The sequence below is a fragment of the Patagioenas fasciata genome, chromosome 6 (assembly GCF_037038585.1).
Source record: "Patagioenas fasciata isolate bPatFas1 chromosome 6, bPatFas1.hap1, whole genome shotgun sequence".
NCBI lineage: Eukaryota > Metazoa > Chordata > Aves > Columbiformes > Columbidae > Patagioenas > Patagioenas fasciata.
Genome location: NC_092525.1, coordinates 26655924 through 26663314, shown reverse-complemented (window position 1 = coordinate 26663314; position 7391 = coordinate 26655924). Strand labels below are relative to the sequence as shown.

The window sequence follows — 7391 nt, the reverse complement described above, 5'->3', positions numbered from 1 at the left end:
ATCATCTTTTCAGTTTCTCTTGTACCCCGTGCGAGTCTATTAATATTATTGTTTCAGAAGCACTTGAGACAGACAGAGGGGAGAAAAGAAAAAAGAAACCAGTCATTTGAAACATATTCCTGGGCTTCCTGTCCTCCCATCTGATGTGTATTCCCATGCTGCCATAGCCCCACTGTAGCTAGCAGGCCTGCAGAAAATAAAAAAAATCCTTTTGGCTTTCAAGCAAAATACACTATGTGGCCGACATGATATAATATATATCTGTGTGGTTTTTCACGTATTTTGAGCAAAAATGCACTGCCCCACTCCCCACACCGTAGATTTAGATGTAGCATTATGTTCATGGTGACACTGCTATTGCACTACTGAGTTACACTGGTAAATTTTTATTCAATTTAGACTAACAAAAGCAATCATAACATTAAGATAATCAAAACTATATGAATATCTGAAGCTTCCTTTGTGTAAATCAATCTATTTTTGAATAGACAAAGGCTATTATACACTTCACTGCAAACTAGGACAAAATGCTATGTGTTGTAAAGACTTTCAGTAAATGTCCATGGACACTCTCAACCGTAAATGAATGTTTTTGAATAACACCAGTAATATGAAGGTAATTAAAGTAGTTTATGCCAGGTGCAATAAAGAGCCATTGTTATGTCTACAGAACATTACTTTATGCTACTGTGAAGGTGATGTCTTTTTAGCCTTCTAGCTGTTTTGAAAAAAAAAATTCAGAGGCCACTAGTCTGAAAGAAACAAGGACAAGATAATAACTAGAGACACAATTAATCCCTGTGCTTTGGAATAGTACAAATTGTTACAACAATCACAGAGAAAGCTGTACAGAGGTTATAGGATGGCATGTTAATGCAATGCTTAAAAAAAAGCGTCAAAAAGACCTGAATTACAAGAGCAAAGAAATGAAAATACAAGTTAATAAGAAACAAATGTTGCATGCTGTGTATTAACAATGGAATGATTGCAGAAAATATGGAAAATCTTTGTTTACTCAACCCTGACTCATGGGGAAAGGTTTACATGAACTGGGCTTCGTTCTTGGTCACAAGTATGTGGGAAGTCCTATGGGGATGGGTACTCAAAAGGGCTTCTCAGTCACTTGAAATCAGGCACATGTTTGGATTCAGTCATTCAGGGTAAAAACTTGGCCCCATAATTGTCAGCAAAAAGCTCCCATTTTATCACTGAGGCCAGAATCCCACCAATGCAGCAGGCTCCAGCTCTGTTGCCAACACTTGGCTTCAACAGGAACGGCAGTCAGGATCTGTCGCTCCTTGCCTAAAAAACTGTTTTTTGGTGCTTTCACTTACTCATAGGAATGTACTTTTTTCTTATGCACAGAGGAGGAAACAGGAGCAATAAAAATCATCATGAATGAACATACAGGGCAGAACCTGCTTTGAGTCATGCTCTTTCAGCTCCACTGAACTCAAGGTCACTGTTTTTTTTACCAGGACCCTCTCGAGCCTGCATCACCTCCAGGAACCCAGAGAGCCTTTGGGAGGTTAACTGCAGGACCAAGAAAGTGGAGGTTTATGTAGTGGGCCATCAGAGTGTGAAGAGAAAATGAACCTAGAAAGGACCACAACAGGTGATGTAAACTCTTACTGCAGTTTATGGTTATTTAATGAAAGAATAAATAAATATCTGACTCAGAACTAAGATACAGTTGACCTAGTCTGAATGGGAACTAAATTGCAGCTGACCTATTGCATCACTAAATTAACCTCCTCAAGGGGAAAGGATGAGAATTACATACTTTTTTCTACTTTAAAAGAAGTTTTAGTAATTCAGAGAAATGTCTAATGTTGGTAAATGTGCATGGTAAGAACTTGATGGATTGAATTCATTCCCCTCTTTGTGTGCTGACATCCTACTCACTGCATAGGGAGATTCTACAGATGTACAGAAATGCTGCACAGGATGGGATGTTTCTTTATGGCATTTCCGTGTGCTTTAAATCTCTGAAGAGTTTTCTCTGTGTGTGTTTTATATTGAGTCATTAAGTACAAAAACAAACTTATTCACAAACCAACTTTGATCTAGGTTTCCTGTGATTTATCTCTGCTGTCTATAGCATGCACTGAAATCCTACCTGATTGTTATTAGCTCCCCAAATATTTATATCACTCCAGATAATCAATGCTTATCACAGTTAATACAGATGTTACAAGTTCCTCAAAGAAAGACATTGTCAGCATAATAGCATTTTAATTATCGCAGCATACATTTTCAAATGAGTCTTTTGTTTACAGTATTAATTAAACGGAGTAACCATAGATATCCAATTAACAGATGATGTTAAAAATATTGTACATGTGAATTACAACTTTTCCCACTAAATGTATGAAGCAATAATGAAGTGTCTTAGAGGTATTAATGTTCACTTAATTAATTTAAATCATGTTGCTAATGCTGTTTTCTCTTTTCATTCCCTAGCGTTTGCACTCTCTACAGGATGTTTTTTATTCAGCTGCTGTGTAAAACAAATTTGCTTGTGGGGGTTCGGTGATATAAATTGTCTGTCTGGCACCAGTACATTAGTTATTCTACATATAACTGAAAACATAAATCCAATGTTTGGAGAAGTAGAGATAGCAGCATCTACTGGTTAGAAAGACGCAGACAACATGTTTTTTGTTATCAAGTGTGTTCCAAGTTCATGGGGAAGTTCAGTGGAGAACATGCTGAGCCCTTCTGTCCCTCAGCTTCCCAGCATTACGTAGCCCCTCACTCCCTGTGCCGTTTTGAAGTTCACCAAAAAGAACTGCAATGTCATTTTTTTTTTTGTTATAAGAAATTTCAGATAAAACTGCTGTATTATCTACTTTATAAAGGAAGGCTTAACGTTCATCTGTCTCCTAACACAATCTGGTCTAGGAACTTCACAAGAATATTTATATAGGCAGCATAGTCATGCTTTGAAAAGGGGAGTTACTCTGTCTCTTTTTAAATCTACTTGCTGCTCATGTAAGATATCAGGGAGCTGGTTCTGAATCAGAATATTGTATCTGTCTTCTGGATAGATACAGATCAGAAGACAGATATAATACAAATCAATGTGAGGATTTTTCATGCCTTAACTACCTAAAATGTGCAGTTTGCAAGGGGCGAAAAAAAAGGTGTTGTTTTTGTTGAGTATTTTGTTTTGCAGTTGTTTGTTGTTTTGTGGTTTTTTTGTTTTTTTGGTTTTTTTTTTTTGTTTTGATGACATATGACCCAAACCTTCTCTGGTTCTAAAAATGTCTTTGGAAAAACCTAAAATATTTGCTAAGTAAATAACAGGAACACATTTTTAAGGGATGAATTTATTCTATATATATATGTTTTTAATATCCTCTTTATTGGACATATGGTATCCTGGGGGTTTGAAACACAAAAGAACAGAGAGGATAAGTATTAGTGGATAAGTATTTCCCAGATACAAAGGCTATTAACCATGAAAAAGACAGTTAAATCAGTGAAAAGGCTTTTACTACAAGATTTCAGAGGATTCTGGATATTGGCCCCTTATACATTTTTGTATCTTTATATTGAAGGGAATACAAGAACTGACATATTTGCCTATTTCAGTAGTCTGACCTCCAATAGTGACCTCATCTTGAGCTGTAATACAAGTCTTATGTGCTGTACATGTCTTATTTACTCACTATCGCTGATGTCTTAGAGCACTGGATTGTGATGCCAGACATTTGTAGTTTAACCTACTTAATATATCCATAAAAATACAATAATGATGAAAACATACATGTTTTTGTTCAATATTTATTTTTCAATCTTTAGGTTCACTTTTCACTGAATTAAAATTTAAAATATTTTTGAAATGGTTGAATACGTTGCTTTTATTACTGTTCTAATGCCATGAATCTACAATTTTTTGGTGCTGATGTATACAGATACATATGTGCACACACGAGCAGATGTATATATGTCATCTGAAATTCTTGGTACTTCCAACTCACAATGATTATAATTAGCAAAGTTTTTCTTGAAAATCCTTGCTCCTGGGATTATTGGATTAGTTCTAAATTCTGGCTTCTGGTCAAAACACAGGCTTCCTGGATTCCCCAAAATACCTGGTAAATCTGAATCTGCCAGTCCAGATACAAACAGTACTTAATAAGTTTTCTTTGTATTTTAAGGGAGAGAATAAACTGGATAAACACTTACTTGAAGGCTTATAATCTGGCTGCATGAGTCTTCTACTACTATTTTTTGCAAGCATACAGACTGGCCATTTGACAAATAGTGCTGCGTAATCATTGTAAGTCTCCAAAGACTGTGTTTCTAGTTACATTACCTATCAAAGGCATGTATCTTCTGCTAGAAAATGGTATCTTATGTATTAGCTTTATTGATGCTTACTAGAATCATAAATTCATTTAGTTTGGGGAAGACATTTAAGATTGAGTCAAACCATAAGTGAAGAATTTGGATGAGTTTATTGTTTTTGAATGAGACTTTTTTTCCAACAGGTTTGTTTTGTCCTGGGTCTGGTTAGAAATACTTTCCTGATTTTATGTATTTTCACTTTCCAAACTCACTTAGATGGTGTCATAAGACCATTGACCACCATTATAAGACTATTTAAAGATGAAAACTAAAAAGCAAACTAAGGTTAACTTGACTTAATTCAGAATTGAATGTCAGCTCTTAGTTCTAGAAAACAATTGCACACATGTAGATAATTTTTGATGCAGTGATTGTTTTGGTACAACAATGCTGCTGAAGGATTTTGACGAATGTGATACTCATGTGTGAAAGACTGTCCAGTCCATGTACAAACTGTACCAATTTAGGGTGTAACACCTGGTGCAATGGCTTCATATTTACTTCCCAGATGTATGAGTTGGGAATACAGCACTGGCTGTTGACCTGGAAAGGTAAATACGAAAGAAAACTGGAAAGAAAGGACCATGTCAGTAGTGCAAATTCCATTTTAAGATTAAGGAAATAGTCACAGGAAATAGTTGTGGTTGAGAAAACTCTTTCTCTGTTGATTTCTATTTGATACATATCTTAATTGTTTCTTTTACACCACTGAAATATAGAGAAAGGGTTTTAACGCAGCTAAAGTGATGGTAACAACCCTTACTCTGAGGTGCAGAGGTGTAATTGTGAGCTGCCTCCTCAGCTGGTGTGAGCATTGATCCCCGAGGACAACAACAGGAGGAGATTCAGTGCCACTGAACTTGCATGCACTAGGAGAGCAGTAGGTTAAAAGTTGATCCACTGTTTTTTCTTCAGTCTAGATTGATTCTCTTCAAGTAAAGTTTCAGGTCATTTCTGGGGCATCATCACAGGTAAATGAGCACTGATTTTATTAGCCTCTCTGCTAGATAAGAAGGTTTCAGTTTTAATGAATGCAAGATCAAATATTTGACAGAAAGTGAAAAGCAAAGACCGGAGGTATATACCGTAAAGTGAAAGAGGGAGGAGAATAATGAGTTTGAAGAGAGTAAAACACAGATTGTTTAGTGGAAAAGAATGCTACAAAGGTCTCTGTGAATCTTTGGTTCTAGGAGTTTCTGTGAATTCTTTTTATTACTATTTCAAGTAACCAGGTACATATGGCATGTTTGTAAGTAAAGCAGTCAATGAAGTTAGTTACACCTCTGCATTTATTACCTTACCCCTGAGTATTATTAACTTTTACATTCCCCATAAAATATAATTTATCACTTAAATAATTTGCTTTGTGTCAGGGTTCAGTGTGCTCCAGTGCTTTCCTGCTCATTAAATGAGATATTTTTACTTAATGAGCCCAGAATGTCCTTTGCATTTAACATTAGAATTGATTTCAAACACTCCATTTTTCTAACATATTTGTGTGTAATTTCAGAATGTGGACTTCATCCCACAATTTTATACTGAAGAAAAAAGAGTTACAAAGAATAATGACCCATGAATTCTAGAAAGGGACACAGTGAGTGTGGGTGAATAATTAAAAAAACCCTATTATCTACCTGCACTTTGCATTCTTTCATCTAGTTTGAAAGTTTGACTTCCTTGATCTGATGCTGCAGTTATTACACGTGATACTCCATTAAGAATGTGTTTTTTGAAGGGGCAGCAAGACGTTGATTTCTATGAAATTAACACAATATAAAAATAATATTGCCCTAGATGTATGCGTGTGATACGCTGATTCATGTAACCGTCTTTCAAAGGTACAAAGTTCATGTACAAAACATGCATCCGTAGGATAAAATAATTCTAGCAGTGTGCACCTAATGGGGATCTGGTTTATCTCTTTGCAATTGCAAATAATCACTTTGCAATTAATAAATAAATCTAAGTAGAGAAACCCTCTGTTGTGCAGGAAATCATTTGCTCATAATGATCACTGGAACCAAAAAGCAGCCCAAACCCCTGTGCTACCTCAACAATTCCAGGATAAACACTATACTCTACATGGAATTTTGCCACCAGCCGGATCTCAAGGAATCAGTGAGTAGTATATTATGGATTCATAACTGGGTGTTCCTTTAAACCCGTTATAGCAAATGTGCCAATTTTCACATCAGCTGTACACTGCTAATATGCAGGGCACTAGTCTGATCAGTTAGGTGCTCACAATCCACGGTAATGTGCATGGCATGAAACAATCAAGGATGGCAAAGCTGACATTTGATCCCATAAGAAATACTAATATTGTAACACAGATATTTTTTGTTCTGAATTAAAAGTGAAAAAAAAGTAACTTAAGGAATAAGCAAAAATGAAACATTGGTATATTTAACTAAAAAGTTTCCTTTTCAGACTGTTTTTAGCCATCATTATTACTGCTTATTTTTTCCATGGTTGCGCTGTCTCACCTGATTAACAACTTGAGCCTCTGTTTGTTCCACTGGACTAGGATTCTCAGCTGGACTTCTTTTTGTGTGAGGCATGTGCAGTCATCTAACTGCTGTGAGACAGCTGAATGTGGTGGAAGTGTATATTATGGGATGTGCCATGGTCACCATGGCAAACAGTGAACAAAGGAGCGCAAACAGGAGAGAGCACAGGCCCCCAACAGCAGGTAGGCGACCTGTTCAGTAGCGTTCCTCAACACGTTGTCGTGCTTACCGAAGGAAATCTCAACATTCTTATTAGACTGACAGTATCACATTATTTGATAAAAGTTTTTAAAATAATGAAATAATACTGCATGAGACCATGTCCTGCATTATAGGTCATGCAGAAAAGAACTGTGCCCTAGTTGTGGTAATAGGAGTAACATAGTAGTGGGGTTATCCATACAAGTGTACTCATGTGAAATCCTTATCTTTGTCACGTAAGGAGAGAAAAACAAACGTAAAACACAGAATTAACTGTTGATTATAATTTAGCGAAGGATGAAGACATCGAGGTTACTTATTAAC

At 36.1% G+C, this 7391-nt stretch overlaps 1 long non-coding RNA gene across 1 annotated transcript; it reads left to right on the top strand.

Annotated features, from left to right (window-relative positions):
* Window positions 1-1488: 1488 nt before the first annotated feature.
* LOC139828217 (uncharacterized) lies at window positions 1489-7042 on the top strand. Its single transcript, XR_011739592.1, has 3 exons — window positions 1489-1615; window positions 6347-6474; window positions 6884-7042. It is a non-coding gene; the product is annotated as an uncharacterized lncRNA (long non-coding RNA).
* The last annotated feature ends 349 nt before the right edge of the window (window positions 7043-7391 follow it).